The sequence below is a fragment of the Peromyscus californicus genome, unplaced genomic scaffold, assembly GCF_007827085.1.
Source record: "Peromyscus californicus insignis strain IS unplaced genomic scaffold, ASM782708v3 Scaffold_20__1_contigs__length_68692818, whole genome shotgun sequence".
In the NCBI taxonomy this organism is placed as follows: domain Eukaryota; kingdom Metazoa; phylum Chordata; class Mammalia; order Rodentia; family Cricetidae; genus Peromyscus; species Peromyscus californicus.
Window position 1 is genome coordinate 5639503 of NW_026294503.1, and position 8506 is coordinate 5648008.

Below are 8506 nucleotides of genomic sequence, written 5' to 3' on the forward strand. Positions count from 1 at the left end.
TGGAACCGAGCAACCGTGGGCTGGGCTTTCTGGAACTGTGAGCCAGAAGGAGTAATTCCTCCTTTAAACTGTTTCTGTCAAAGCAACACAAAAGTAAAGAGAGAAAAACAACAAATAAGCAAACCATGAGATCTGAAGAGGGGGGGGGGTCTCACTATAAAACCCATACTGACTTGGAGTTTACTAACACTCTTTCAGCTTTAGCCTCCCAAGTATAGGTATGCCACCAGGCCTGTAGAAAAATAATTTTTTTTCTCTCTTTTTTTTCATTTTTATTTATTTATTTATTTTTCTATTATCAGCTTGATACAGTATAAATTCTTATCCTAATAGTGAAATGTTTCATTGAGGCTTGCCCAGTAATTGAGTAAAACCAAAACAGTCATCCTAGGGTCCCCCCTGCTATAGCCTCCCTGATTCTATGGGTTGCAGTCTGATTATTCTTTGCTTTATATCTAGTATCCACTTATGAGTAAGTAAATACCATGTTTGTCCTTCTGGGTTTGGGTTACCTCACTCAGGATGATATTTTCTAGTTCCATCCATTTGCCTGCAAATTTCATGATGTCATTGTTTTTCTCTGCTGAGTAGTACTCCATTGTGTATATGTACCACATTTTCTTAATCCATTCTTCAGTTGACGGGCATCTAGGTTGTTTCCAGGTTCTGGCTATTATGGATAGTGCTGCTATGAACATAGCTGAGCATGTATCTTGGTGGTATGAATCAGCATTCCTTGGGTATATGCCCAAGAGTGGTATGGCTGGGTCTTGAGGTAGATCGATTCCCAATTTTCTGAGAACCCGCCATACTGATTTCCACAGTGGTTGTACAAGTTTGCACTCCCACCAACAGTGGAGGAGTATTCCCTTTGCTCCACATCCTCTCCAACATAGACTGTCATTAGTGTTTTTGTTCATGGCCATTCTGACAGGTGTAAGGTGGTATTTCAGAGTCATTTTGATTTGCATTTCTCTGATAATTAAGGATGTTGAGCATTTCCTTAAATGTCTTTCAGCCATTTGTGATTCTTCTTTTGAGAATTCTCTGTTTAGCTCTTTAGCCCATTTTTTAATTGGATTGTTCAGTATTTTGATGTCTAGTTTCTTGAGTTCTTTATATACTGTGGAGATCAATCCTCTGTCAGATGTGGGGTTGGTGAAGGTCTTTTCCCATTCTGTAGGCTGTCTTTTAGTCTTATTGACCTTGTCTTTTGCCCTACAAAAGCTTCTCAGTTTCAAGAGGTCCCATTTATTAATTGTTGTGCTCAGTGTCTGTGCTGCTGGTGTTATATTTAGGAAGTGATCTCCTGTGCCAATGCGTTCAAGAGTACTTCCTACTTTCTCTTCTATTAAGTTTAGTGTAACTGGATTTATGTTGAGGTCTTTGATCCACTTGGACTTGAGTTTTGTGCATGGTGACAGATATGAATCTATTTGTAATCTTTTACATATTGACATCCAGTTATGCCAGCACCATTTGTTGAAGATACTTTCTTTTTTCCATTTTATAGTTTTGGCTTCTTTGTCAAAAATCAGGTGTTCATATGTGCGTGGATTAATAATGTCAGGGTCTTCAATTCGATTCCATTGGTTTGTATGTTGGTTTTTATGCCAGTACCAAGCTGTTTTTATTACTATAGCTCTATAGTAGAGCTTGAGGTCAGGGATGGTGATGCCTCCAGAGGTTGCTTTATTATACAGGATTCTTTTAGCTATCCTGGGTCTTTTGCTTTTCCATATGAAGTTGAGTATTTTTCTTGCCAAGTTTGTGAAGAATTGTGTTGGGATTTTGATGGGGATTGCATTGAATCTGTAGATTGATTTTGGTAAGACTGCCATTTTTACTTTGTTAATCCTACCTATCCATGAGCATGGGAGACCTTCCATTTTCTGATATCTTCTTCAATTTCTTTCTTTCGAGATTTAAAGTTCTTATCAAACAGGTCCTTCACTTGTTTAGTTAGTGTTATCCCAAGGTATTTTTATATTATTTGTGGCTATTGTAAAGGGTGATGTTTCTCTGACTTCTTTCTCAGCCCTTTTATCATTTGTGTATAGAAGGGCTACTGACTTTTTTGAGTTGATCTTGAATCCTGCCACTTTACTGAAGGAGTTTATCAGCTGTAGGAGTTCCCTGGTAGAATTTTTGGGGTCACTTATGTATACTATCATATCATCTGCAAATTGTGAAAGTTTAACTTCTTCCTTTCCAATTTGTATCCCTTTGTGCTGTGGATGTTCTGTGTGGCAAATGTGTTGCTCTGATTGGTTGGTAAATAAAACACTGATTGGTCAGTAGTCAGGCAGGAGGAATTGTGGGCGGGACAAGGAGGAGAATAAAGCTGGGAAGTGGAAGGCTAAGTCAGAGACACTGCCAGCCGCCACCATGACAAACAGCATGTGAAGATGCCAGTAAGCCATGAGCCACGTGGCAAGGTATAGATTTATAGAAATGGATTATTTTAAGCTGTAAGAACAGTTAGCAAGAAGCCTGCCACGGCCATACAGTTTGTAACCAATATAAGTCTCTGTGTTTACTTGGTTGGGTCTGAGTGGCTGTGGGACTGGCAGGTGAGAGAGATTTGTCCTGACTGTGGGCCAGGCAGGAAAACTCTAGCTACACCTTTGATCTCCTTTTGTTGTCTTATTACTCTGGCTAGAACTTCAAGTACTATATTGAATAATATGGGGAGAGTGGACAGCCTTGTCTTGTTCCTATTTTAGTAGAATCGCTTTGAGTTTCTCTCTGTTTAATTTGATGGTGGCTGTTGGCTTGCTGTAAATTGCCTTTATTATATTTAGGTATGTTCCTTGTATTCCTGATCTTTCTAGGACCTTTATCATGAAGGGGTGTTGGATTTTGTCAAAGGCTTTTTCAGCATCTAATGAGATGATCATGTGGTTTTTTTCTTTCAGTTTGTTTATATGGTGTATTACATTGACAGATTTTTGTATGTTGGATCATCCTTGCATCCCTAGGATGAAACCTACTTGGTCATGGGGGATAATTTTTTTGATGTGTTTGCCAGTATTTTGTTGAGTATTTTTGCATCAATGTTCATGAGAGAGATTGGTCTGTAATTCTCTTTCTTTGTTGCATCTTTGTGTGGCTTGGGTATCAAGGTCATTGTAGTCTCATAAAAAGAGTTTGGTAATGTTCCTTCTGTTTCTATTGTGTGGAACAATTTGAAGAGTATTGGAGTTAGTTCTTCTTTGATAATCTGGTAGAATTCTGCACTGACACCATCTGGTCCTGGGCTTTTTTTGGTTGGGAGACTTTTGATGACTCTTTCTATTTCTTTAGGGGTTATTGGTCTATTTAAACAGTTTGTCTGGTCTTGGTTTAACTTTGGTATGTGGTATCTATCCAGAAAATGGTCCATTTCTTTTAGATTTTCCAGTTTTGTGGAGTATAGGTTTTTGAAGTATGACATGATGATTTTCTGGATTTCCTCATTGTCTGTTGTTATATCTCCTTTTTCATTTCCGATTTGTTAATTTGGGTGCTCTCTCTCTTTGCCTTTTGGTTAATTTGGCTAGGGGTTTGTCTGTCTTGTTGATTTTTTTCAAAGAACCAACTCTTTCTTTCATTGATTCTCCATATTGTTCTCTTGGTTTCTATTTCTTTTTTTTATTTTTTATTTTTTAACTTTTTCCAGAGCCGAGGACTGAACCTAGGGCCTTGTGCTTGCTAGGCAAGTGCTCTACCACTGAGCTAAATCCTCAACCCCTTGGTTTCAATTTCATTGATTTCAGTCCTCAATTTGATTATTTCCTGGTGTCTATTTCTCCTGGGTGAGTTTGTTTCTTTTTGTTCTAGAGCTTTCAGTTGTGCTGTTAATTCATTGGTATGAGATTTCTCCATCTTTTTTATGTGTGCATTTAGAGCTACGAATTTTCCTCTTAACACTGCTTTCATAGTGTCCCATAAGTTTGGGTATGTTGTACTTTCCTTTTCATTGAATTCTAGGAAATCTTTAATTTCTTTCTTTATTTCTTCCTTGACCCATTGGTGTTTCATGTGGGCATTATTCACTTTCCATGAGATTGTAGGCTTTCTATAATTTTTGTTGTTGTTGAAATCTAACTTTAAGGCATGGTGGTCCGATAAGATATAGGAGGTTATTCCAATGTTTTTGTATCTGTTGAGATTTGCTTTGTGAACAAGCATGTGGTCAATTTTTGAGAAGGTTCCATGGGTTGCTGAGAAGAAGGTATATTCTTTTGTGTTAGGATGGAATGTTCTGTAGATATCTATTAAGTCCATTTGAGTCATAACATCTGTTAGGTCCTTTATTTCTTTGTTAAGTTTTCAGTCTGATAGAGCTGTCTTTTGGTGAGAGAGGTGTGTTGAAATCTCCCACTACTAATGTGTGGGGTTTGATGTACGACTTAAGCTTTAGTAATGTTTCTTTTACAATGTGGGTGCCTTTGAATTTGGGGCATAAATGTTCAAAATGGAGACTTCATCTTGGTGGATTTTCCCTGTGATAAATATGTAATGTTCATCCTGATCTCTTTTGATTCATTCTAGTTTGAAGTCTATTTTATTAGATATCAGGATAGCTACACCAGCTTGCTTCTTAGGTCCATTTGATTGGAAAGCCTTTTCCTAGCCCTTTACTCTGAGGTAGTGTCTATCTTTGAAGTTAAGGTGTGTTTCTTGTATGCAGCAGAAGGATGGATCCTGTTTTCTTATCAATTCTGTTAGTGTGTCTTTTTATAGGTGAGTTGAGACCATTGATATTAATGACCAGTGATTGTTAATTCATGTTATTTTTTTGTGTGTGTAGTAGTGTTGCATTTTCCTTCTTTGGTATTTGTTGGTGTGGGATTATCTATTGCCTGAGTTTTCATGGGTGTGTTTAGCTTCTTTAGGTTGGATTTTTCCTTCTAGTGCTTTCTGTAGGGCTGGATTTGTGGATAGGTATTGTTTAAATCTGGTTTTAAATGTATTTTTTTTATTTTTATGTGCATTTGTGTTTTTGCCATGGGTGTTGGGGTACCCTGAAACTGGAGTTTCAGACAGGTGTGAGCTGCCATGTGGGTGCTGGGAATTGAACTCAGGTCCTCTGGAAGAAGAGTCCACACTCTTACCCCCTGAGCCATCTCTCTAACCCTTAAATCTGGTTTTATCATGGAATATTTTGTTTACTCCGTCTATGGTAATTGAGAGTTTTGCTGGGTATAATAGTCTGGGTTGGCATCTGTGGTCTCTTAGTGTCTGCATAACATTTGTCCAGGACCTTCTAGCTTTCATAGTCTCTATTGAGAAGTCTGGTGTTATTCTGATGGGTCTGCCTTTATATGTTACTTAGTCTTTTTCCTTTGCGGCTCTTAATATTTTTTCTTTGTTCTGTATGTTTAATGTTTTGATTATTATGTGGTGAGGGGCTTTTTTTTTTGATCCAGCCTATTCGGTGTTCTGTAAGCTTCTTGTATCTTCATAGGTATTTCTTTCTTTAGGTTAGGAAAGTTTTCTTCTATGATTTTGTTGAATATATTTTCTGTGCCTTTGAGTTGGTATTCTTCTCCTTCTTCTATCCCTATTATTCTTAGGTGTGGTCTTTTCATGGTGTCCCAAATTTCTTGGATGTTTTGTGTTACAACTTTTTTGGCTTTAGTGTTTTCTTTGACTGATGAATCTATTTTTTCTATTGTGTCTTCAATGTCAGAGATTCTCTGTTCCATCTCTTGAATTCAGTTGGTTATGCTTGTTTCTGTAGTTCCTGCTCGTTTAGTCAGGATTTCTATTTCCAGTGTTCCCTCAGTTTGTGTTTTCTTTATTGCCTCAATTTCAATTTTCAAATCTTGAACTGTTTCCTTCATCTGTTTAATTACTTTTTCTTGGCTTTCTTTGATTTCTTCCAATTTTTTGTTTGTTTTTTCTTCCATTTCTTTAAGGGAATTTTTTATTTCCTTTTTAAGGGAGTTTATCATTTCCTCTTTAAGGGTCTCTATCATCTTCTTAAAGTCATTTTTAGGATTGATTTCTTGTGCTTCTTCTGTGTTGGTATGTTCAGGTCTTGCAGGTGTAGAATCGCTAGGTTCTGATGGTGTCATATAGGTCTTTATGTTGTTGCCTGTATTTTTGCACCGGTGTCTACTCATCTCTTCCTCTGCTCGGTGTAGGTGGTGTTTGTGTCTGAAGGTGCCTCTCTTGTTCTAATTGATAGGTTGGTCCACTAGGAGTTCTTGGTTAAATCAGTGTTGTTGGGCGCTGTTTCTCAGGGAGCAGCTTAGTCCAATCAGTGTTAGTGGGTTCTGTCTCAGGGAGCAGTTGTTCCTAATTGGTGCAGGGTGGGCTTATGGCTCTGGTGGTTGTTAGGTTCATAGGGGTTGGGGTTTTTTTGTTTGTTTTGTTTTGTTTTGTTTTGGTGGGGGAGTAGGGAAAGGTAGCTGTCTGGTCCCTGGGACTCTGACGGGTAGGGCCTAGGGGGTAGAGACCTGATCGGCTGGTCCAGAGATGGGGGCTTAGCTGTTCCCAGTCGGTATAGGGTAGGCTTATGATTCTGGTGATCTGGTTTGGTGGCTTGGCGGCGCCTTCTTTTGTGTTCTCAGGTCACATTTTGCTCATTCATCAACTCCTCAGCAAATCTTGTTTCCTCAGACTGCAGACTGTAGGATTCTGAATCCTCTCCTGATTGGATCTCAGCTGAGTAGGTTGTTTAGCAGGGCAATCTCACCAACACCTCCAAGTTGTTGGGTTTCACAGCATCGGCAGCTGGGCCTTGGGTTGGCCTCAGGCAGAGTGTTCAAATTTGTTCTGGTCTAGTCCAATAGAGATAGCTCCTTCCCTGGGTGCTGGGATTAAAGGCGTCCCTGTTACAAGCTCTTATTCTCCTTGTTTTCACTGACTTCTCAGTGGGTAAAAATTCAGTTTCTGGTCTTAAAACCGCGTCTCTACCGCCGCTCTGCCTCTGCCACTGCTCTGCCTTAATAACAATTTTAATTAGAAATAATAATAAAGATTAACAAAATAGCTAGAATAATAAAGTTTATGAATATCAAAAATTCCACAAATTGTTTTTCTTTTAAAACAGGGCCTCTCTGCATACCCCTGGATGTCCTGGAATGCACACTCACAATGTAGACCAGTCTGGCCCAAAACTTACAGGCCACCAAGTGTATGCATACCTAAAAAGTCACCAAGTGTATGAAAGATATCAATTTGAAAAAGCACTGTGTGCCATCTGTGCAATGATGGAGGTAGAGGGTGTGCCCAGAACGAACAGTGGGACTGGGTATGAGATTGGTAGCCCACAGAGAGCACTGGCATTCTACTGAACAACCCTGTAAAAATAAATATACCTTTTACACCCGTGTGTGTGTGTGTAGAGAGGACAATGCCAGTGTCACCCCAGGAGTTCTGTCCACCTCCTTGGAGGCAGGGTCACCAGTTAGGCTGAACTGGCTGGCTCCTTGGTCCCAGGGACCCTCCTGTCTCTGTCTCCCCACACTTGGATTACATGCATGCTGCCATGCTCACCTTTTTGTGTGGGTTTTGAGGACTGAACTCAGGTTCTCATGCTTCTGAGGCAGATAGTTTACCAACTGAACCATCTTCCCAGGCCCCCAATGTAAATATTCTGAAGGTGAAAAATTAAAGCTCACATCAGGATAAAAGTCTGTCTGAGAGCACTGAGTTGTCTCCAATGCAGTCAGGCCTCCCATGCTGGAAAACCTACACACTGCATGGCTAAATAGGGTTGAGACACTGCATTTAAAAACAGGCAAAGGATATGAATAGACACTTCTGGAAAGAACATGTGCAAATGGCCAATAAGCTCATGAGAGATGGTCAACATTATTGATAATGAAATTCATACAAATTACCTCCCCAATAGGATACTATTTTTGTCTACCAGGATGACTAAAATCAAAAGGGCAGGGCATAAAGGTTGAGTCACAGTGGTAGAGTGCTTGGTAGAGCATGTAGGAGGCCCTGGGTTTGAGATCTCATACCCAAAAATAAAAGAAAAAAGCTAAGCAAGAGGAGGGTGGAGGGAGAAGAAAAAGGGGAGGGGGAAGGAAGGAGAGAGAGAGAGAGAGAGAGAGAGAGAGAGAGAGAGAGAGAGAGAGATTGGTTTTCCAACTGAAAGTTTAGACAGCTCCTCAGAACTACAATCGTAGTTACCATAAGATCACCCAAGGTTCTACAAGCAAGAGTGTTTAACCTACAGTCACATAGGAAACCAGCACTCACGTGCTCCTAGTCAGTGTTCAGAAGCAGCTGTAGTGGCTCATGCCTATAGTGCCAGCTGCCCAAGAGACTGAGACAGGAGGACTGCTTCAGCATGGGAGTTCAAGGCCAATTAGAGCAAAGTATCTCAACAAGTAAATAATAAAGAAAAAAGTGGAAGAAACCCACATATCTATCAACTGAGAACTGAATAAATAAATGTGGCATACACTCACAATGGAATATTATTTGCCATTAAAAATTAAGCAACTATATATATACATATATATACATGTATATAATGTATACACACATACACACA

General features: G+C 39.4%; 1 long non-coding RNA gene across 5 annotated transcripts in view; it reads left to right on the forward strand.

The window, feature by feature from the left end:
- LOC128116438 (uncharacterized) overlaps positions 1 to 8506 on the forward strand; it is a 47913-nt gene that overhangs the window by 15007 nt on the left and 24400 nt on the right. The window lies entirely within an intron of this gene.